Below are 25,545 nucleotides of genomic sequence, written 5' to 3'. Positions count from 1 at the left end.
TTCGAATAAAAATTTGTTATACACATTTTTTAATCAATCATAGCAGACGGTCCATTTTTTCAGGACTAGTGATGCCGGAAAACCTTATAGAGTTCCTGTGTAAAGGGGGTTGGATGTAAGTAAAACAAGACGTGTAATTTGTCCCCAGCCAGAGGTTGGAAGGTGTTTTTATAAACAGAATCATGCGTGAATTTATGCAGACTGCTGGCATGTTCTCCACCCACTATGAGATCATGAGGTCGCAAAATATGCAGTGGTTCCGTAGAAATGGCATTTATTTGAGCGCCATTGGCAATGCCATTTTCTTTTACACTGTGCAAGAAGCATTGACCAGAATGTGGTAAAAATGTGAGGAGAGGCAAACAGAAACACATATAAAGAGAAAAAACAAAAAGAGTTGCTCGCATGCACGTAAAAAAAAAAAAAGTTATACATCTATGATGGAAGTCCCAATCCCCTACCCAGCTTGCTTTTGCTTCCCCCGCCACCCCTCCTCACTATCACGAAAAAGTAGCAGATTCCGCAGTACTTTCAGGAATACACATGCTACATTCTGGGTGGCACTTTGAAATGGACGTGCTATGGAATGGCATGACACTTGTACTGTAAATGTGTAAAGGTATATTTGAAGTGTTGTACAGGAGTGAGAGAGTTGGATGATGGTGGCTTTGATGTGATTGGTGGATGCGTGTGTGCCTATTTACGCGTAACCCAATGAGGTAGTGCTGCAGAGAAGATAGTGCAAGGGAAGAAGGACTGCTCCAGCTTTACAGGGGTGCGGCCCGTGCAGTACTTTGGGAAGCGCATGTGCCACAATCTGCCATTTGCATCATGCAGCCCAATTGACATGGCACTGTGGGGATTATCCAATCAGGTACTGTGGGTGTGGTTCACAGGAAGGGGCAGTCAAACTGCTGTACATTATACTCTGCATACTGAGGGTGGCTGATATGGTGAAACACATTGTGTTGACTGTAGGTGATCCCTTTGTCATAGATCTGCACAACTATGCCCTGGAAAGACACTTTGGGCCTCATTACGAGTCAGGCGGTAAGGGGTTTACGGCGGCGTAAACAGCGCCGACCCTTACCGCCTGATTCCGAGGTCCCTTAGCGCCATGGAGGACTTAACACCTGCTTTTAGCAGGTGTTAAAATCCATGGCGCTAAGGGACCTTGGTGTTAATTACGCCACCGTAATTTACGGTGGCGTAATTAACGCCTTCCCCACTCCCATTATGCCCTATGGGGCAAAAATGGGAATGGGGAAGGGTAAATGGGGATTGGGGACTTACTGCCCCGCCAACCTCGGAATGGGGCGGTAAGTCCGCCAACCACCATGGCGTAAACGTAGTTTACGCCATGGTGGTAAAGGTACGACCCAGGCGGTAACTTACCGCCTGGGTCGTAATGAGGCCCTTTGACAGCAGTTTTGGTTTGGAAGTAGTGGACGCATTGTGTAACGCTGTGTATGAGTGCAATTCTGCCGATATGCATGCACTTTGCAAAGACCTGGCCACTTTTGCAACAGTAGATGTTATCGTCATCCACTACGGCAGCATGCATATGGGTCACGTGGCTTACTTAGATTTGTTCCGTCGACTGAGGAGATTGCTGGGTGTTGTGAAGATGCTTTTTCCCACTGTCAAGGTGCTTTTCTCATCCATAATACCATAAAGAGTATGGGCCACTGCTCATGGATGTTGTTCTGAGCCAGACGCAGGAAGGAGTCTCATCAACAGAAGGATGTATAACTTTGTGTCCACTCGTGGATTTTCTTCTGCAACAATGACCTCATTAGTTAAGTAGAGTTTTTCCAAGAAAATGGCATTTTGTTGTCACCCATTGGCAATGCAGTTTTGTTTGCCCTTATACAGGATGCGTTGAAGAGTTTACTGTAAAAATGTGAGCACCAGAAAACACAAAAGCAAATAAAAACCGAAAACAGGTGTTTCTCTAGAAGCATCAAACAAAAACAAAAGGCTCTTTTAAGAGCTGCCCCTTATCACAAACTTCCCCTACCCTGGTTGCAAGTTATTCCCCCATGCCCGCACGTAGCACGAAAGCCACATCCGGGGATTTTGCGGATGGTAGCCATGGAAATGGGACTGTGGGGTTTGTCCAATCAGGTGAATAAGGTGTGCGGCAATAGGAAGAAGGACTCCTCCTGCTTTACTATGGTGCGGCCCTCACACTACTTGGGAAAGCACACGTACCACAATCTGTGCTTCTCACCGTGCTGGCCAATGGAAATGGTACTGTGGGGATTGTCCAATCAGGTGCTCAAGGTGTACGTTACAGGAAAGGGCAGCAATTGGAAGAAGGACTCCTCCTGCTTTACAGGGGTGCAGCCCTCACGGTACTTGGGGAAGCGCACGTGCGTCATTCTACGCTTCTCACCATACTGGCCAATGGAAATTGGACTGTGGGGGTTGTCCAATCAGGTGCTCAGGGTGTGCGTCACATGAAAAGGCAGCAATATTTTTTGCAATGGTGTTTATAACAATGGATTGTGTACTGAATTATGCATCTCATGATAGTTTTCGCAATCACCTCTGATAGTTTTGTGGCAACATTATATTGACAATCCCTTGAGGAGGCTTGTTATTAAAACTAACGGCACATGTGATGGCATCAGTGATGTCATCAATGACATTTGTGATGTCATCTTTGAGGTCATGGGTGTTAGTCCTTGCAGTGCACAGTGGTAGCGCGAGTTATGGTTGCGTACCTTACCATATCTGGCGAACTTCTGGGGTTTTTCAGTTTTATCTGTAACCATAATGTCCCTGTAGGAATGATTTCCAATGAATTTTATAGGTTTTTTAGTAGTGCAACTTAACCATAACGTCCCTTTAACAACTTAACCATAACGTTCCTTTAAGAATGTTTTTTGTAAGAATTGTTTCTAATTCTGGATACGAGTTTCTGATCTCTGCTTTGGCTGAGCGTGGGAGATGTCGAATGCCTCACGGAGAGTGTGGTTTTTAATCCTCTGTTTTTTTGGCTATATATATATATATATATATATATATATATATATATATATATATATATTACACATCCACGGTAGTGGCTGTGTAGTTATGGTTAAGTTGCTAATCCCATAGGAAGAGCACTTTTTGGGCGGCTTATAACTTCGCTCCCCCTGGACATATCCTCACCAAACTTTGCAAGTGAAGTATATGGCCCACTCTGAAAGTCTGGTGAGGTTTGGTCCAGGGGGGGCAAAGTTATAGGGGGGATCCCAAAATTTATTTTTTTCCCATAGACATAATGGGAAAAAACTTTGCTCACGCCTACAGCCCAAACCGCTGGACGGATTTTCACAAAATTTGCGGCAGGAGCAGCGGCTTGGTCCCGAAAGCGTGCTTTTACTAATTTAGTGTAAATCCGTCCAGTAGTTTTTAAAAAACGACCAAAATGTAAGTCAAAAATATTAGTGATATCTATGTCCGCTCCGCAGACACACTTCCCTGTTTGCTCGCGGACAGGACACCGATTGGCTAAACGGCTTGCGTCATGTCCGTGGACACCCGAAGTGTACACTGATTGGTTGGAGTGAAACGTGAGGTGCGTCAGATTTTTGGAAACGCTCGCCATCTTGGATTCGCAGACATCGGCCGATGTCCGCGGACATTGAGGTAAAAACGTATTAAAAAACACACCATTGCACTTGTCAAACTTATCAAATAATCTCTGGGGAGGTGAGGGGTGATGAGGATGGGATGGAATATGGCTGCAAGAAGCAAAAAAACAGGTGTTTTTCGCCACGAAAGTCTGCAAACAGGTTGGATGTCCGTAATTAGCAAAATGGGGGTGTCCTAAGGACACTATACCTGTCCGTACTGTACGCAAGCAAGATGGAACTGTTCTTAGAACATGTGCGGTGTCTGGGATGTCCGTAATTAACTAAAATGGAGGTGTCCTAAGGACACTATACCTGTCCGTACTGTCCGCAAGCAAGATGGAACTGTTCTTAGAACACGCGCAGTGTCTGGGATGTCCGTAATTAGCAAAATGGTGGTGTCCTAAGGACACTATACCTTTCAGTACTGTCCGCAAGCAAGATGGAACTGTTCTTAGAACAATGTCGGTGTCCGGGATGTCTGTAATTAGCAAAATGGCGGTGTACTAAGGACACTATACTTGTCCATATTGTCCGCAAGCAAGATGGAACTGTTCTTAGAACACGAGCGGTGTCCGGGATGTCCGTAATTAGCAAAATGGCAGTGTCCTAAGGACACTATACTTGTCTGTATTGTCCGCAAGCAAGATGGAACTGTTCTTAGAACAATGGCGGTGTCCGGGATGTCCGTAATTAACTGAAATGGAGGTGTCCTAAGGACACCATACCTGTCCGTACCGTCCGCAAGCAAGATGGAACTGTTCTTAGAACACAGGCAGCATCCGGGATGTCCATAATTAACACAAATGGAGGTGTCCTAAGGACACTATACCTGTCCGTACTGCCTGTAGAACATCTATGCACATGCGCACTACACCCATAAGTCCTACGAACATCGCGCCTGTCCATAACTATCCGTCTCACATGTGTCACACGTTTAATTAGTTTGAGGACCTGAACACTGTCCGTGGAACACCCACACGCATGCGCACGGCCGTTAATGTGCATTTGGTGTCCTGCGGATACCCGTTCCCTTCGCGGACGTGTTTGCGACATCATCATGTTACCGCACCCACGCTGAGCGTGTGTCCTGATATGGGGACACTGTCCGGGTCCCCGAACATTTAAGAATTACTTTTTTAGACAATCCAAAATATTTTACAGTAAAAATTCACCATTGCACATGTCCCAGACAATGACCGTGGCTTTCTACATACTTTTTGGAAGTTTTTGAGCCTTTTTTCGGTGTTTGATCTGTCCGCGCACAGAGCGGCTGTCCTCGAAATGCACACCAGCACCCCTATAAAAGGCTACACCCCAGAGCTCATCTTCATTGTGCTTATGGCTACCTGACAGAGCATTGTCTATATTAGCTTTTGCTGATCTTCCTGATTTTGCTGCTCTTGCCGCTTTCCATCAGACATGGTGGCATCTATGCTTGCTGCTCCAGCTGGTGCTACTAGTGCCTCAGCACCACCCCCACCCCCTCCACCACCACCACGTCCCCAAGGGCCTGCAGAGGGGAACAGGCTTGAGGATGTAGAGGAGGATGAAGAGGATGAGGTAGAGGAAGTCCCTACTACCAGCACTGGCCGTGAGTCTTGGGTGTGGCGGTTGTTTACCATTCATGGTAATGTACCGAAAGCACATGCGAACAAGGTCACCTGCAACCAGTGCAAAATGGTGCTGAGTCATGGGAGGCCTGATTCGTACAGCTTTGGTACGACATCCATGAAGCGACACTTAAGGTCGTTCCACGGTGGGGCCGTTCACAAGGTTGTACCTTGTGATCAACGTAGTAGGTTGAGTTCCTCTACCACATCCTCCATTTACGCTCCTCTCACCACAAGAGACACTCCTGTGGAAGAGCGCATCTCTCCAGCTGCCTCACAGGCCATTCACGAAGCTGTTGACCCTTACCTTTCGAGGGTCACAATATTGTGTATGTACTGCAACGCAGTACTCTGCAGGGGGGAGAATCTTCGAAGTGCTTTCGAGACTGCGGTCACGGAGCACCAGAAGAACTGCTACCTACCTAAGTAAGGCCCACCCTACATCTTCCTCTCTCCACCTTACCTTTCTTATCCCCATGGTTGGTGTCCCTTCCTTACCCTCCTTTCCCCTCCTATCCTAGTGTGTCGTGTGTAAAAAACCCCAAATAATATAAAACAACAAAAACCTCCCAAAAAAGGCTCTTTTCAGAGCCGCATTTCACAGTTTAAAAATAGAAGTGGCAAATAAATGGTGCAGGGCCCTGAGCATTTTTTAGAAGTCCGCGGACAGTTCGCGTACATCTAAAATTTTGGGGTGCTGCCCTAGCAAAACCATTGCACTTTTCTCTGGGAGGAATTGGTGGCTATGAAATGAGCCTTTTGGTGGTGTTTTTTTGTGTTTGAAAAACTTGATTTGGTCAACACCTACTGCAAAATGGATGGCTGTAATTCCAAAAATGGCCGCAATGCCTTTTGTGCATTTCTCAGAAAATCTGATTGCCAGCATAAGTAAGATGGACTCAATGTCTGGGAAAAATGTATGTGCTACGAAACATAATATTTTCATTGTGAAAAGAGGACATGCCAACATCTTTGGTGACTAAGGTGTAGCCTGTAGCCATGGGCAGTGGCCAGATTGTCCAGGTCATGGAATAAGGTCATGATCCGGACAATCTGGCTACTGGCCATGACCACGAGGGACAACACATGGGGTTAAAGTGGCCATGTCCATCTTGGACTGGCTTTGTGGTGAAGTTATTCGAAATTGGGATAGATTTGAAAGGGAAGAAAAATGTGCTTGTGGTAGTTTTTGCCTTCTACAGGCTTCATGGAAAGCGAAGAGGGGCCCTGTATAGAACCCCGCCTTCCCTTTCCTTGGTGGCCATCTTGGAAACAGGCTTCCATGGACAGCGAAGAGGGGTCCTGTATGGAACCCCCTCATCCCTTTCGATGGTGGCCATCTTGGAAAAGGATTTTGCTTCCTACACCGAGACGCCACAGGCGTCCTGCTGCAGGAAGAAAAATATTTTTTTTCAGCACCCTGGGTTCCAAGTTTGGGAACCTAGGGTGCTAATGGCCTTCATTCCCCATTACAAGGGCTGGAATGGGGGGATAATGGTCCAGAGACCTCGTTATCCACCCTCGCTTCGCTTGGGCTGATAACTTGGTCCGGGCCGGTATCCACCGTTAAAGTCCCTCGGACACGTCATCATGCCGCGCGCCAGCGTATGGTCATCTGGCACTGTCCGGAAGGTTCTCAATGAAGTCAGATGTTCGTAGACATCCACAGATGCAAAACTAGTTGAAATTGTTGCAAAAAATGTATAGAAGTGTTCAAAATGATTCTAGAAGGTGGGAAATGGCAGAGTTTTAAGGTGACACTTTGTAAATTGGACACAGATATTGCTATATTGGGTAAGTATGATATTAGTAAGTTGTAGGAAAATAGCACGCACTGGTAAAAACCCATGAAATTCAATGAAAAAACTTTGTTAAAGGGACGTTATGGTTAAGTTGCACTAATAAAAACCTATGAAATTCACTGAAAAAACGTTGTTAAAGGGACGTTATGGTTAAGTTGGACTAACAAAAACCAATGAAATTCAATGAAAAAACGTTGTTAAAGGGACGTTATGGTTAAGTTGCACTAATAAAAACCTATGAAATTCAATGAAAAAACTTTGTTAAAGGGATGTTATGGTTACAAGTAAAACCGAAAAACCCCTGAAATTCGACAGTTATGGTAAGCTAAGCAACCATAACTCGCGCCACCACCGTGCACTTCTAAGACTAACAACCAGGACATAAAAGATGACATCACAAATGTCATTGATTTTTATGAAAACCTTGGCACCAGCAATGAACAGGCTGGAACACAGGAACAGGCATGGGTGGGCTGCGGCCATTGCCTTACAGGGCCAGACAGGGCATTCAAAATGAGGCCTTGAAAGACGGTCTTTAAAGGGGGCCGGCGTCACCAGCTGGCTCCCTGGAGGAAGCTGCATTTCCCAGCAGCCATCCAATCAGGTTGCACCAAAGGCGGGCTTTCAGGTCTGTGCTCATCATGTGAGGGTATTGTTGTTCTGCATACAGCCATCAAGCCATCCAGCTGCCTCACAGGCCATTCACGAAGCTGTTGACCCTTACCTTTCGAGGGTCACAATATTGTGTATGTACTGCGACGCAGTACTCTGCAGGGGGGAAAATCTTCGAAGTGCTTTCGAGACTGCGGTCACGGAGCACCAGAAGAACTGCTACCTACCTAAGTAAGGCCCACCCTACATCTTCCTCTCTCCACCTTCCCTTTCTTATCCCCATGGTTGGTGTCCCTTCCTTACCCTCCTTTCCCCTCCTATCCTAGTGTGTCGTGTGTAAAAAACCCCAAAAAATCTAAAACAACAAAAACCTCCCAAAAAAGGCTCTTTTCAGAGCCGCATTTCACAGTTTAAAAATAGAAGAGGCAAATAAATGGTGCAGGGCCCTGAGCATTTTTTAGAAGTCCACGGACAGTTCGCGTACATCTAAAATTTTGGGGTGCTGCCCTAGCAAAACCATTGCACTTTTCTCTGGGAGGAATTGGTGGCTATGAAATGAGCCTTTTGGTGGTGTTTTTTTGTGTTTGAAAAACTTGATTTGGTCAACACCTACTGCAAAATGGATGGCTGTAATTCCAAAAATGGCCGCAATGCCTTTTGTGCATTTCTCAGAAAATCTGATTGCCAGCATAAGTAAGATGGACTCAATGTCTGGGAAAAATGTATGTGCTACGAAACATAATATTTTCATTGTGAAAAGAGGACATGCCAACATCTTTGGTGACTAAGGTGTAGCCTGTAGCCATGGGCAGTGACCAGATTGTCCAGGTCATGGAATAAGGTCATAATCCGGACAATCTGGCTACTGGCCATGACCACGAGGGACAACACATGGGGTTAAAGTGGCCATGTCCATCTTGGACTGGCTTTGTGGTGAAGTTATTCGAAATTGGGATAGATTTGAAAGGGAAGAAAAATGTGCTTGTGGTAGTAAGGTTATAGGGTTCTCTTTTTGCCTTCTACAGGCTTCATGGAAAGCAAAGAGGGGCCCTGTATAGAACCCCGCCTTCCCTTTCCTTGGTGGCCATCTTGGAAACAGGCTTCCATGGACAGCGAAGAGGGGTCCTGTATGGAACCCCCTCATCCCTTTCGATGGTGGCCATCTTGGAAAAGGATTTTGCTTCCTACACCGAGACGCCACAGGCGTCCCGCTGCAGGAAGAAAAATATTTTTTTTCAGCACCCTGGGTTCCAAGTTTGGGAACCTAGGGTGCTAATGGCCTTCATTCCCCATTACAAGGGCTGGAATGGGGGGATAATGGTCCAGAGACCTCGTTATCCACCCTCGCTTCGCTTGGGCTGATAACTTGGTCCGGGCCGGTATCCACCGTTCCAGTCCCTCGGACACGTCATCATGCCGCGCGCCAGCGTATGGTCATCTGGCACTGTCCGGAAGGTTCTCAATGAAGTCAGATGTTCGTAGACATCCACAGATGCAAAACTAGTGGAAATTGTTGCAAAAAATGTATAGAAGTGTTCAAAATGATTCTAGAAGGTGGGAAATGGCAGAGTTTTAAGGTGACACTTTGTAAATTGGACACAAATATTGCTATATTGGGTAAGTATGATATTAGTAAGTTGTAGGAAAATAGCACGCACTGGTAAAAACCCATGAAATTCAATGAAAAAACTTTGTTAAAGGGACGTTATGGTTAAGTTGCACTAATAAAAACCTATGAAATTCACTGAAAAAACGTTGTTAAAGGGACGTTATGGTTAAGTTGGACTAACAAAAACCAATGAATTTCAATGAAAAAACGTTGTTAAAGGGACGTTATGGTTAAGTTGCACTAATAAAAACCTATGAAATTCAATGAAAAAACTTTGATAAAGGGACGTTATGGTTACAAGTAAAACCGAAAAACCCCTGAAATTCGACAGTTATGGTAAGCTAAGCAACCATAACTCGCGCCACCACCGTGCACTTCTAAGACTAACAACCAGGACATAAAAGATGACATCACAAATGTCATTGATTTTTATGAAAACCTTGGCACCAGCAATGAACAGGCTGGAACACAGGAACAGGCATGGGTGGGCTGCGGCCATTGCCTTACAGGGCCAGACAGGGCATTCAAAATGAGGCCTTGAAAGACGGTCTTTAAAGGGGGCCGGCGTCACCAGCCGGCTCCCTGGAGGAAGCTGCATTTCCCAGCAGCCATCCAATCAGGTTGCACCAAAGGCGGGCTTTCAGGTCTGTGCTCATCATGTGAGGGTATTGTTGTTCTGCATACAGCCATCAAGGAAAGGGTCATGGATGCTGTTAAACATAACCCCACTGGGCTTACCCGACCTTCTAATCCCTCATTGCAGGGATCATGGGGGCACTTCTGGGGTGTGATGTAGCTGCAACAGGGCCAGAAAGAGGATTCACACTGAGGCATTGAAAGACGGCCTTTAAAGGTGTACATCGTCGCAAGCCGACTCCCTGGAGGAAACTGCATTTTGCCAGCAGCCATCTAATCAGGTTGCACCAAAGTCAGGCTTTGGGGACGATGCTCATCGTGTGAGCTTGTCGTTATTCTGCAGGTGGCCATCATGGAAAGGGTTTTAAATGCTCTTAAACATAGCCTCACTGGGCGTACCTGATCTTCTAATCCCTTGTGGCAGGGATCATGGGGGCACTCCTGGGCTGCAATGTAGCTGCAGCAGGGCCAGACTGGGGATTCAATGGACAAAGTTACACATAGCGGAAAGGTGTGTTGCTAACATTTTTATGTGATGAAATGTACTTTTGCAAGCAGTTCCTGAAATGCAGACTAATGAATGTCCTCCTAGTCCAGTGTGGATGCGTACTGGGCAGGAGTCCATGGTTTGTAAAGTTGTGATTCTACTTTTGTCTTCTAGTTTCACATAGTAATTGAGGAATTGTCGTACACATTTAAATGATTGTTGGCATTGTTTAGATATTGAGCTGCAGGTCCATTTGTACACTGGACGGATTGTTTGGACAATAGCAACATTTGGTTGAAAGCTTGTTGTGGCAGTTGTTTTCAATATAAAAAAAGTTTTCTTTAGTTGAAATGTGCTGTCACTCAGAATTTGAGGATTTGGTTTCTGCTGTAGTTTTTAAGCACAGAACCTGGCTTGTTAGATTTTATAGGAGATTGTTAAGTAGTCTACGGTAGAACCTTTTTTTGTAAAATTGACTTTTTGGAATGTGTTACTGTGGCTACGTTAACATTGGTAGATATATGTTAGGTTCATTTTTAGGTCTAGTTTCATTTCTAAGACCGTTTTAACTTTATGAAAGAGGGGACTTTTTTTTTTAGTGCTGACTGGTTTAGTTTTGTTGACTGAGGTTACCAGCTGTTCTGTTTGAATGTTTTCTATACATTGGGCCTCATTACGACCCTGGCGGAAAACCATGGTGCTATTAGCACCATGGTCCATGCCGGTAACTTGCCGACTCCGCCATGGAGAAAGGGGGAATTACCACCCCATACAAGGTTGGCGGGGCGGTAATTCCCCCTTCCTCCATGGCCCTTCCCCATTCCCATTTTTGCCCCATAGGACTCAATGGGAATGGGGAAGGCGGTAAGTACGGTGCCGCAAATTGCGGCACTGTACTTAGCACCAAGGTCCCTTTGCGGGTCCCTACTTTAACGGCTGGTAAAACCAGCCGTTAATGTCAGGTCCCGCAAAGGGACCTCGTAATTAGGCGCTAATGGGTTAACGGCGCTGCAGGCTTTTTACGGCGCTGTTAACCCATTAGCGCCAGGGTCGTAATGAGGCCCATTGTTTTGGTGGTGGGTGATTATATAACTTGTTCTTATTTGTATCTGTTCTATATTTTCTTTGTTTCTATGTAGTTGGTTTTTAATAGGCATTCTGTCGTGTCTGTTGGAAATAAAGCAAGTGTGTGCTTTAAAGTTTTGGATGGTTTATGCATGTATTATTGTATACAAGGGATGGGTGTGTGGTTGTGATTGTGGAGGGATGAAAACGAGTGATGTGTGATTGTGTAGTGAGATGATAGATTGGGAACGTTGTAAGAGTAAGATGCAGTATAGGTGTGATGGGTTTGGAAAAATATGACATTGAAAACAAGTGGTATTGTATAAAATAAGTATATTCATATGATGGGAAATGGGTTATAAACTATTGATAGTAGAATGTGTTGAGCAATACTGATGTTAGTGTGTAAGGGAGTGGCGGTGTGATTTAATAAGTAGGAATATTATCCTGTGTTTAGGAAAACAATGGTTGCTGTAATGGTGTGATTAAGTATGGAGGTATGAGGATTGTGTGGGTGTAATTGAAAAGGGGTGGGGGAAGATTGTGCATGAGTGTAATGTGTGTTAGTAATTTAGAATGCAAAGAGTGTGAAAGTTGTTTGGTTGGAATTGAAGACTCGAGGTGGATAGCGGTGTGGATGAATACAGAAAAGAAATTGTGGAACAGAAGTTCATGAGAGACAGTTGTGGTTTTAGGGAATAAGGAATTTGTTGTGTATTGAATAAAGAGCAATGTTGACATATTGATATTGATATTTGATTTGTATCGCGCTCATACACAAGTGTTTCAGAGCACGACAAGGGATGGGAGGGGAAACAGCGAAGAAACAGTACAACGATCTTACTAGGCCCAGTGACATTGAGAACGTGCAAGTGCATGGGAGACGGAGAGGGGAAAAGTGCATGGAAGGGGGGGAGAGGTGGTAAGTGCGGAGCAAAGGAGAACAGATAATAATACAAAATAAATAAATAAATAATGAGGCAACAAACAGTGGTAGTGCAGCCAGCAAGTGGCAAGTGCTGGGTTTAGGCAGCAGACAGGGAATGCCAGATAAGTGCATGAAGAAGAGGGGGGACTGTATGGGTACAGATAGAGACCCCAGTGCAAGGGGTGGCCACAGAGGCAGTACGGGAGAGTGGCAGGGTGAGCAGGTAACTGGCCCGGAAGACAGAGGGTAGGCCAGGTGCACGGTGCCGAGAGAGAACAGATCAGCAGGGGAGGGAGGGTGAAGGCAGAAGCAGAGAGGAAGGTCTTGAGGTGCTACCGGAACCAGGGATGGTTCTCCTCAAGTTTCAGAGTGGCAGGGAGGCTGTTCCAGAGGTAGGCCCCAGCTGAAGACAGAGATCTACCCCCAGCTTATTTCTTTGAAAAACGACTGACCCTGAGGGAGTTAGTGGTAGAGGAGCAAAGCGTTTGAGCAGGGCAGAGGGTATTTGCAGAGGGATAGCTCAAGGTATTTTGGACCCAAGCCCCAGAAATCCTTGTGGACAATGCAGAGGGTTTTTAATGTAATCCTTGCATCCACTGGGAGCCAAAGGAGAGATTTCAGAGCTGGGGAGATACGATCCCAGGGCTTGAGGCCAAGGGCAAGTCTTGCAGTCCTGTTCCGTATTAGTTGTAGAGGGCGGAGAGTAGAGGCAAGCAGATTTAGGAAGAGACTGTTACAATAGTCCTACCTAGAAAGAACCAGAGCTTGGGAGACAGTGAGCTTTGGGGGGAAGGAGAGGAAAGGCAGAGTACCTTTGAGGAGGTGAAGTAGGAAGTGTAACTTTTTAGAGACATCAGAGATATGGGCAGAGAAGGAAAGTGTGTAATCAAAAATGACCCCAAGGTTCTTAGCCTCGCAGGTGGGATTAGGAGGAGGGCCAAGGGAGGCCGGCCAGAGAGTGAGGAGAAAGGAGAGTAGAGGTGAGCCAATGAGGAAGATCACAGTCTTGCTGGCATTCAGACAAAGATCATTGGCGGTTCACAAAACTTGAATGGTAGTTAGGCAATCAGAGATGAGATAAGGAGAGGAGGTGGCCGACTGCAGCCTGAAAAAGAGTTCAGTGTCGTCAGCATAGCACTGGAAATTGGAGCAGAAAAAGGCAATGCAGCGGGCAAGAGTTGCAAGGTATTGGTTGAAAAGCCAGGGTGAGAGATTAGACCTCTGGGAAACACCACAGATAGAGAGGGAGATAGGTAATAGGAAGGACCCAAGCTGGACCTGGACATCGGAGAGGAAAGAGGTCAGCCAGGCCAGAGCTTGATCAGTGATAACCTGGTTATCACAGAGACGGTTGAGCAGGATGGTAGGGTTGACAGTATCAAAGGCAGAAGAGAGTTTGAGTAGGGTGAGGACTAAGGGAATGTTATAGTCGAGGTTGCACAGCAGATCTTCACGGATGTTCAGGAAAGCAATTTCCGTGCTTATGGCAGCTCTGAAGCCAGACTGGTGATCGTGGAGACAGTCAACAGAATCGGAATGAAGGTTTAGCAGAGAGATGGTCAGCTTTTCAAGGAGTTTGCCCAGAAAAGGAGTTACGGAAATTGGGCGATAGTTAGCCGGACAAGAAGCATCAGCTGTGGGTTTCTTGAGAAGAGGATGCACAAGGGAATGCTTCCGTAGGGAAGGCAAAGGATCCTGAGACAAAGGAGAGGTTGCAGAAATCAGCAAGGGCTGGAGCGAGGGTATCAATGTGGTCCTTGATGGTTTAGAGGAACGGGGATGAACCTGTTTCGACGAGGCGTTCATAGATTGGACATGTCTAGCGACCTTGTCAGGGGAGAAAAGAGGAAAGGACGAAAAGGAGGGTGGGGGTGGCTGAAGGAGGATCAACATGCACAGATGGAGAGGGGAGAGGGGGTTGAGGAGAGGGTGGACAGGATATCCTGGGTTTTTGAGATAAATTGTGAGGCCAGGGAATTGCAAAGAGCCTGGGAGGCAACATGAGGGGTAGAGACTGCAGCAGGGTTGGCCATTGGATTAGAAAGACTGTTAATGCTGTAATAGTGAAATACAATATTGTTGAGTAGAAAATAATACTTTAGGCTAATATATACTGAAAGTATGTTATTTAAATTAGAGAGATATACATGCTATATTAGAATACTTACTTTGTAGGACGTGAAGAGTTTTCTTTGTTCAGTAGCCGTCTTAGGCAATCTTCTTTTTTCCTGCAATAGTAAAAGAAAGTTAGTTGGTATATGTGGAAAAGCTAAGTAGGTTAGTAGCAAAGGTTGGTATTTATTGAGGTAGGTGGAGTTATTGGAAAAATTAGCGAATAAAGCCATATTATGTGTGGAGTGCTAAAGTATGTTAACTATGTTGTTGGAATGATTGCACTATGACAAGTTCAGTTTGGCATATTATAAGCAACAGGGTAAACATTGGCATAGTGTAAAAAGGACGCATTTTTGCAGCACAGGAAAGTTTGCAGTAGGGTAAAAATAGAATAGTATTAGCTGTACAGCAAAATTTGCCTTGATGTGAAAATGCATGCAAAATGTATATTTTTGCAGTAGGGTAATGTGTGTCCTGGTGCTTTTAATATGGAAAGTGCACTCGTCGTTGTGGAATGGATTTGTATTTTGTTTTCTTCTTTTGTGTGTATTTTATTGGTTAAGTAAACCTTATAACACACATTACATATGCATCAGCAATAATCATTTTCTATAATAGGATACAATATTCACACTTCATAATTCATTATTATAAAACCAGTTAAATAAAAACAGCACATTTCATAAATCTCTAATACAATAATAATCCTAACATTGTTCTTATACACAATTTCTAAAACTAATGATCTAATTAGACTTTTTCTAAAACAGAATATATTTTTTTCCACATGTGGAAAGTTGTAAAATGTAATATTTTTGAGTGTCCAGCATATATAGTCGCCCAGGATATATCAGAGGTGTCATTATTTATTTCATATTTCATGTTGTAGTAACCCTTTCTGTGTATCTCTACTAATGTATCACACTCAGTTAAAAGATGTCTAAAGGTTTCAACTTTTTTTAACAAAATCTACAGCGTCTCAAATCATATGGGATCTTGTGCCATGCTCCCGTTCTAGATAACATGGGTAAAAGATCCAGTCTTAGTTGAATTACGAATCTTCTGACATTCATGCCAAAATGATTTGTGAGGTGGTTACATGGAGTATTAACTGGGAAGCTTTGTCTTACATACTTTTCATATTTTCTCATGAAACCCAGTTTTGACAGATTACTATCACGGTCCCAAATACCTGTCAGTTTTTTAATTTTCATTTCCATCTCCAATATAGGAGTTTCATCATCCCATTTGAAACCAATGTCTTTAAAGAATGAATTAAAATCATTGTTCCCCTCTATTTTGCATACCAAGTAACTTTGGGTCTCACCCTAAGTTACCAGGGGAATCCAGACGTGGACCCCTTGCTCACTGCTCTTACAGAGGCACAGTTTCACCTCACTGATGATGCCCAACTAGGCTGAAACACGTGTATGGGGTTGCTGTGGAACTCTTGTTCAGAGGAGAATTGCCTAGCATTTCGGTGCTGGACTGCCCCTGGACAGGACAAAGACTGATATGCAGGGACATTTCTTCTCTCTGAAAAGAACAGTGAGCTAAAGACTTGGTTGAGACTCTCCGAGGGGCCATCCACCCAAAAACAAGTCAATGGGCTGTGTTCGTGCTGGTAGAGAGTTTCCCAGACCCCCCTCTGTTTTGCATACCAACTAACTTTGGGTCTCACCCTAAATTACCAGGGGAATCCAGATGTGGACCCCTTGCTCACTGCTCATAGAGAGGCACAGTTTCACCTCACGGATGATGCCCAGCTAGGCTGAAACACGTGTATGGGGTTGCTGTGGTACTCTTGTTCAGAGGAGAATTGCCTAGCGTTTCGGTGCTGGACTGCCCCTGGGCAGGACAAAGACTGATATTCAGGGACATTTCTTCTCTGTGAAAAGAACAGTGAGCTAAAGACTTGGTTGAGACTCTCCCAGGGGCCATCCACCCAAGAATAAGTCAATGGGCTGTGTTTGTGCTGGTAGAGAGTTTCCCAGAGCCCCCACTTTTTTGCATTCTTGTAGTGGTCCACTTGACACATTGGTTCTAAGGTACCTACCAGATTCATAATAAAGTGAATCCTCATCTTCAAGTTTACCACAGATTTGTATTTATTGGCTACCCATTCTTATTTTCATTAAGGTATTCAGTGAGGTTAGACCCAAATCACAGTTCATGCCTTGAACTGGTACATTTCTCAGGAGGTCCAAGGTTCTCCACCATAGTTTGTGTCATGCATCAGCCCTGGAAATGCTGGAATAGGTGGAAATACACCTAATATGGATGCCTTGGTTCCACATTGACAGTCTATGCCGCATCAAAGATGGCCGCTGATACGTACATTACGTCCGCAGCATCGGTAGACCAATGCGTTGTATCGTCCTTGGAACTAGACGCTGCTAGTCCCTGTTACTTCTCAGAGACTCGCGTTTTGTGCTTCGTCTTCCCTGTTTTTTCCCTTACCTCCCTGTTACCTGTTTTTTCTAGCACTCTTTGTATCTCCTAGTTCTTGTAAGGTGAACTTCGTGGGTATTCCTTTGTTTCCTCAGTCACCATAGTCTGTTTACTTTTGTTAGACAGTCTACTTCTGTCTTCTTTTCTTTACTCTCCTCGTCCGCCTTATTTTTCTTTTTATTGTTCTGCAGGCATTCCGGTGTCCCTTTACTGTCTGTTCTTTTCGGTTTAGTGGACTTTCTCTCAGCTCTTCTCTATTTTTTTCCCTTTCGTACCACTTTACAGCTGATTCTTTTTATACTCCGCCCCTTTGTTGTAAACCCTTTTTCCTGCTGTTTCTTTCTTATTTCGTGTTTTACCCCTTGTTTTCGCCTTCTACTATTGTGTCTTCCTATATTGCAAAGGAGGCTGAAGTTGTTTTACAAGCCTTCCAGTTACTACCAATCACCACTTCCCTGCCACCATCCAGTCTGGAGGAAATTGCATTCAGCCTGTTCTGCTTTACCTGTTCTGAACATTGTGAATTATACTCCAATTGAACATTGACAGAATCCTTTGGATTTACACAGTCATCTTCATCTGCAAGCAAAGACTTACCTATACTACACAGGTTTTTTTTTGGCATCTCTGCCTTTTTTTCGCTGATTTTGGAGCTTGCTCCTTGGGGGTCCCCCGGACCTGGTTATATTCGCCCCTATCTACACCAGAGAAAAGACAAGAAGAGTAAAGAACCCAGAAAACCAAGGAAAAAGAAGGACTCATTAAACCCCGAAAGCTCATTTGAAGGTGAGGAGGAGTTAAGGGAGGGTCAAGCAAGTCCTGACAGTTTTCCCTCTAACTTTCTTATACATTTTTTTTCTCTAATCGTAAAGACCTCTAGGCCGTATGTTAGGCATGGAATAAGGCATGTATTATATAACTTTAGCAGGCTTGAAATTGTGGATCAGCTTTTATGTCTAATGAAGTTAGTAATGACCCTAAACCTACGTTACATTTTTGAACAATAAAACTTTCCAGAATATGCATATTTAGTGTATCAGATATAAGGATACCCAGATATACATATGAGTGTGTCATTTCTATAGTCTCCCCTTCCATCTTCCTTAAACAGTTATTACCAGGGTTATGGGAACCAACTTTCATGATTTTAGTTTTATTAAAGTTAATACTTAGCTTGTTATTTTTGTTACATTCACACAGTCCGTTCACAGATCGCTGTAAACCTATGGGGGTACGATCTAATAAGAGTGTATCGTCTGCAGTGCCTAACCACCCTTTATGTGTTTCCCCCATTTTAGGAGAAAGGTTACATATATCACTCAAGAACTTTGCTAAGTCGACCACATATATATTATATAGTGTTGATGCTAATGGGCACCCTTGCTTGAGGCCCAAATTAATACATATTTTCTCACTCATGCTACCCTCTTGATCTAATCTGATTTGGTTAACATTGTCAGAGTACAGCTCTTGTAGAAAATATAAGATGATAGGGCTCAGATTTCCCTCTTTTAGTTCCCTCCATAAGATTTATTTGTCTACTATGTCAAAGGCTCCTTGAAAATCAATGAAGCATGCAAAGCTCTGGCTTATTAGATCCATAAGTGTCCACACATTAATTATCATCCCCATTCCACGTCTAAAGCCCTGTTTGAGGTTTTGATAATATGTTGTTCTTCCTAGTCCATAGATTTAGTTCATTTAATATGATCTGTGCAAACATTTTTGATGCAGCATCAGACATAGCTAACAGCCTATAGTTGTTTGGAAGTTCTCTGGCACCTTTTTTAAAAATAGGTATAAGGATGGATGCTTTCCAGCTAACAGGAATTATACCCATGTTCACTATGGTGGTAAATAACATTGAAAATATATTAGTCCGAAATTGTGGTCTATGTTTGTAGATCATGTTAGGAATCCCATCAGGTCCTGGCGCTCTAGAGGGCTTCAACTTCTTTATTATTAGCTCAGTAGTCTCAGAATCACATCCATCGGCAAGCTCTTGCCATCCAAGTCAACAAATGTTTCCTTTTGTATAATCTTATCTTTCTTATAGTAGTTGCTTTTAATGTGGTTAATCCAATCTAATTCAGCTATAAGATTAATTTAATTGTTCTCCGTATCATATGAGCCGATATAGTTTTTATAAAAATTCCAGAATTTCTGCCATCTGTGTTTATGAGCAGAGAACAAAGTTGAAACCATCTAATTGATTCCTACTGTCTTTAAATAAAGTTCTTGTATTTTGTTCTTATATTACTTAATCATTTATTTTGGTAACAAGATTACAATGGCTTTTCTTTATCATCAATATTTCCTTGTTGCATTTCTTCTTTTCTCTAACAATAACCACATCCCAGGATTTATTTATTATCGCAGTTTTCCCTTGGTAGCTATTGTCAATCTCATGGATATTAGCTCTTTGACCCAGAATAGAGAACCTTTCAGCACACATATTTATTGATGGGTGCAGTTTAGTTAACACTCCTTCGAAATAGCCAACATATCTATCCATGTTTTTTGCAGACCAGGGATTATATTACCACTTAGTTTTGAATGAAGGCCAACCACCAATTTTTCCGTTTTGATCTAGGTACTAAATCTTTAGACCACATGGCCACTTAATAAGTTATGCTCCAGTCTAAGGCAGCTTAATAATCCTACCATTAGATTGGGGAAAATAATTAATCAATCGATGAGTGTGAGTTTCTAGCAGACCAAGTATAAGGACATATTTTAATCATTTCCTGGTCTATAAACTATTGGTATAAGACATTAGTGTATATAAAGGTTTCCCATTTTTCACAGGATGTCGGATAGTTAATCATCTTTGAGATGATAGTAGTGCTCCATCGATTAATAGCCATTGCTAGGAGGTCTACTACATCACTGAGTGTAGGTATGAAGCGTTTAAAGTTCAAGTCCACCATGATAATATATAGTGCATTAGGCTGATCAATCATCCAATCCTCGATTATACTGTTAAGTCCATCAATGAGTGAGGCTGAGTGAATTTCACTAGGAGGGTTATAATATTTATAACTAGTATTCTATACCTCTTATCATCAGTATTAAGTTCCAAAATGGCTGCCAAAATACCAGTATTATAGATTTTCTTTTTATATTTGTTAAATATTAGGTGATTTTTTGCTCCCAATATTAAGCCTCCACGGGTCTTCCCATACCTAAGTGGATTGCTTTCTTTTGGTGAATTTTATAACCACCCAACGCAAAGTCGCGACATAAACACATTTCTTGTATTGCAAAAACATCAGCATTGAACAGAACCTCTATACTCTTGTTCACAAATCCGTCAGTCAAGCAGCTTTTCTTCAATTTATCATCAAGTGCTATAAACATACATATACATGAAATCACAAATGAATCGAAAGAATTAAGAGCACATTGTATTTTACATTCCTCGTCCGGGATAACATATCATAAATAAAGTACATCCAAAAGCATTAAGGGAATAAAACATAGGGAGATAAAACATTTCATAAGATAGTACCGTTGGGTAGGCCCTGGATTATATAAATTGGGGAAATCACTACTTACATTAACCCTTTTAAAAGCATACAACAATTTGATAGTCATTATAGGTTTGGAAAGGAAATTACATTTTGGTACTTCATTAAACTTACAAATATCAGCATCCAGAGACTTGCATGGCTTAAACCACAAAACCTATTTTCATTATTTTCACTCTTTTTTGCCAGGCTAGCTCTAAGATATTTGCTACAAAATAGACCACCTTAGGTTAAATGCATGTCTTAAACAGTTTGAGCGCTTGCTTTATATGCTGTGTTCCATGGGTGTTACAGATGTTTTTTTAAAACGTACAATGTGCCACCCGGTAACACTGACAGAAAAACAGGAAGTGATTTAAAGATTCTCTGTCACGCCCACATACAGGGCACATTTAATTCCCATTCAAAACCCACTATTTTGGGGGAGACGCCAGTTGTAATTGATTAAACCTGAATTTAATATATAAAATACAGGCCAATGCGGGTCCGACAAAATCCAAATATTCTTCATAGCCCTTGTACAACTTATTAGACAGGTAAAAGGTAGCCATCTCGGGTTTAGAACAATCATTAACCAAATTCACTATCTATTAGGAGCCCTTATTTTGGCCTTAATAATGATGTTTTTGGACCTACCCATTGGGGGTTGATTCATTGCTCTCCCATGACCAACTTCATCAATATGTTTTTTACATGTTGGAACCAAGGCAGAGATCTACCACCCTCCATCTCCATGACGTGTACAGTGGCTTCCCGGTATACTTGTAGCTCAGGTATGGGCCACCATCTCAGCCAATACTGTACAGGTTTGAAAATAACCTCACTTTCAATCTGCCTAAGGCCCAATTCTAAGTAGACAGGTTCACGCGGGCATGCTTTGGCAGGCCTAACAGCTTTTTAAAGATAGCTCTGTCTACCCTACCCAAAATATTAATGTCCGTATGACCCCATATTTCGGCCCCATAAATTGCAGCGGCCATGGCCTGGGCTTGAAACATTGTGACCGCTGGTAAAATTGGTCCTTGGCCATAGGAACAGAAGAAACTTAGAATTCCCCCTCTGTATTTTTCCAGTGTCAAAGATGATTTAGCTATCTGTAAGGGCCAGTTCCTTAGGTCATAAACCTCACACACAGGTAATCACATTGTTGTACATGTGCCAAAGGAGTGTTACTTATGGCCAGCCAATGTTTTTCATATGGCATACATTCTGGGCAGAATATCAGCATTTTCATCTTTTCCATGTTAATCACCAAAGAAAGATCTGTACATATGTCTACAAATACCCCCAGGGTGGTAGCAAGGCCCTTCGCTAATGTTGACAATAGCACTGCATCGTCTGAGAAAAGTAAAATCGGACAGGCTTCCTGGCCCAACTTCGGGGGATCCAAACACTTGGATCTACCACGTCGGACCACCTCATCTATATATATCAAAAATAACAATGGGGCCAAGGTACATCCTTGCCTGACACCTCTATTTACATTCAAAGGTTCTGTTAGTTCCCCCTCAAACTCCAACAAACAGGGGCAATATTATTTGAATAACGGGGATGATAATCAGTAGCAATCCCTGCAGAATCCCTCTTCTGACCAGGATTTCCCAAAGTGTTGTCCTTCAGACATCAAAGACTGCCTAAATCTTAATCTTTCTCAGGAATGCATACTTCCACACAATTAACTGTAAATGAAAAGGTTGGTCTACTGTACTTATTTTTGGTGAAAACCATGCCTGCAGGTCATCTATTACTTTGTTCTGGGTGACCCATTCCTGTAAGTGTATATGAATTGTTTTAGCAAAGGCTTTTCCCACCCCATCTAAGAGGGAAATGGGTCTAAAATGTGCTGGATTCTCCCTCCCCCTTCTGATATATCGGAAATATTGTCGCATTTATCCATGACGGGAGGACACAATTCTGTCTGAGGCAAGAATTAAACAGGAGCGTTAAGATAGGGACCCATAATCCCATTTCATCTTTAAATAAGTCAATCAGCAGTAAGTCTGGGCCCAGGGCTTTCCCCCACTTCTGTGAGGATAACACCTTTTTTACATCCTCTAACTCCAGGGATAAAGGTATTATATCCCCATTATCACTTACTCTCACCAGCACATTTAATTTGTTTTCCCTGACATACAAATCCCTAAAGTGGGTCAGCCAAGTATTTGGACTTATATCAGTCTTAACCCCCCCATGCCCTTCATTTGACCCACTCACAATTTTCCAAAAGGTTCAAGAATCCCCTATTTGTACTGCTTCCTGCATCCTTTCCTATTCCAAGCGTAAAAACACTTCTTTTTCAGATTTTAATAAGGCTTTGTACGTAGCCCTAAGTGCTCTCAACTCGTTTTTGTCAGGCAACTGGTGTCTTTTGAGGCAATTCAATATATCCGATTTTGCCAGTCTACAGTCTTAATCGTACCATGGTTGGAGTTTGATTGCATTTTATTTTACCTTTTTACATGGTTTTGAAAAGAAGGGTTCGATAATCATGGCAATTTCTTCAAAAGACAAAAAAATCTCATCATCCCCAAATTTCTATCATGGCTATGGATTCAAGTACAGAGACAATTAATTCATACATTTGGGGCTTCATTTCTCTTATATCAAGATCTGACAATTGTATCTGTTGCTTGGATGTCCCCTGTAAGTGTGCTGCAAAGCTACAAGTATTGGGGGGACTCTTCCCCAGTCTACTCTGGCAAATGAGCTTTAATGTCAAAGGCCTGTGGTCACTACCCTGAATATTCATGACCTCAAAGTCTAGAGCATCCCCCACAAATCGGCTGAGAGAAAAATGTAATCAATATAGGACATTTCATTGGGACCCATAAAAGTAGATTTTGGCAGCTGTTCTTTGGCAAAGTGACCATTGCACACCATAAGCTCAGCAACCTAGAAGCACAATAAAGGGCCTTCAGATGTGGTCTAACCATTAGAAGGGTGACCACGGCTGGTATGTCCCATGCCTCGTCCAAATCATCCCAAGCACCCTCTATGTCAATCAAGGGTTCTATTTGGAGATTGAGAACACCCAGTGGTATGATTTTGTGGTTTACTACTCATGGCTCAGGGTGATTTATATTCTAGTCTCAATCTCCTCAATCACATTATTTGGGTTTATCTTGCCCACACAATTATATACATTACAGAGGGATATGGGACTAGATCCTTGGGCTCTCAAGACCAGGTATTGTGCATTGGGCATATCACAGTCGACCTTGGTGATTTGGCAATCACTGGCAGTGTTAATCCAGATGGCTAGCCAGCCAAAAGGCTTTCCCTCTGGCCCCTTCAGGACTGGCTCCCATAATACCTCACAGCCCTCAAAATTAATGGGGTCCATTTCCCAGGTTTCCTGGAAACATACCAGAACGAACCCCTGAATCCAGTCACACCAGTCTGGGTCAGCCAAATGTATCATTAGACCAGCAATCAAACTGATCTGGCTTACATTCTCAATGGGGTCAGGCATCTGGGAATGTATCTCTTTATGTCAGTGCATGGCTTCAAGGTCCATGGAGTCCCCTCCTCTGGGCCCATTACACAAACTCCCCATCATTTGTGTTTTAGTTCCAGTGTGGGGTGTTATGGTATTAGACCAGTTTACTTTGGGTTGATTGTCAACTGCTGGCCTGATAGATATTCTAGAGCACTGTGGGGGATATGTTTGTGCCTCAATGGCTAGTAACCCGTTCATCGGCCACTCACTCTTTAATGAAACCATTATTGTGTCCTCGCCATTACTGTGCGTGGAAAACCTCTGGCAACTCACTATATCACTTCTTATAATGGATTTACATCCTCTTATGGTTCTAAGATAGTGGGTTACTTTATTTGTAAGATACTCTTGTGTTGTGTGGGACCCTGGGGCCAATCTGCGTACATTGTGTAGGGTGACTGATGGATAATTATTGTTATCAGATTTAGTTACATCATCACATCAAACTCCCTCTCCCATCCTAAAGCCTACTGGCTTGGTGTTCGGGTATGTCAACAAACGGAGCATGTTGTTACGGGGAATTGGTGGTCGATATGGTATGAAGTTTGCTAATTATGGTATATTTTTTCATTATATTAGCCATCAGAGGCCCCAAGGAAGCCCCACCCCCTAATGTGCCTCCGCTGCCCCCACCCCTGCGACCCCTCTCCCTCTCTGCTAGTCTGCCTTGTTATTTTAGGCTGTGGTGTCCCTAATTGCCTCATCATCTCCTGCAGAGCCTTGTGTGAGTGGCTAGTTGGCATAACTCCACAGGGTGGGGACACTAAAATCTGGGGGACCAAAGGTGGAATATCGAGCATTCTCTTCTTTATCAGGGATATATCTGCAGCAGGTGATTTGAATTTTTCCCTCATAAGTGTATCCAGCTTTTCGTATGTATTTGCTGCGGGCAAAATGGAGAACCCAACCTGGGACCCGATCATCTCCCACTCCCTCCCGGGGTGATTCATCTCTGGTCCGGTGCCTAAGACTGTGGGTCTGGACTTGGGGTGTGAGTTTAAGGACAGGGGCAATACTTTCCAATAGGATTTCACTATCGCCTATAGCCACTATAAAATTATGGGCTGCCATGGAACTACTGCGTGATGGAATCGCTTTTATCCTGGTATCTCGTAAAGAAGGCACTCAATTTCTGTAATTAATACATTAACATCTTCAATAGGCTCCATCAATTTGTCTGGTCTTTTGCTCCCCCCACCAGGTGAAATCAGTTGGGATGCCTTTACTTTAGACATGCTACTTAGTTAAAAAGAGGTAGATGATTAGGGTAATACAATAGTCTATAAACAAGGGTATTCAATGATTTTTTTTTAAATGTATAGAATTATCAGAAACAACATTAAATATTATATTATTCCACACACTAAAAATCACTTAAAAGCCTGTGACCATAATTCCACACAATTTCATACATTCCATAATCAGTTAATAAATTCATAAATTCTTAAAGTTCATGGTGTTTTAAGCTACCTGACTATTAAAAACAAATAATACAATTCAATAATAAGTCCATATGAGCTGCAAGACCAAGTCCATAAAATTGCCACTTGCCCGTTAGCAGTACACCACCCC

Source organism: Ambystoma mexicanum, chromosome 13, assembly GCF_040938575.1.
Source record: "Ambystoma mexicanum isolate Mex_15411 chromosome 13, UKY_AmexF1_1, whole genome shotgun sequence".
In the NCBI taxonomy this organism is placed as follows: Eukaryota; Metazoa; Chordata; class Amphibia; order Caudata; family Ambystomatidae; genus Ambystoma; species Ambystoma mexicanum.
Note: the sequence above shows the minus strand (reverse complement) of the source record.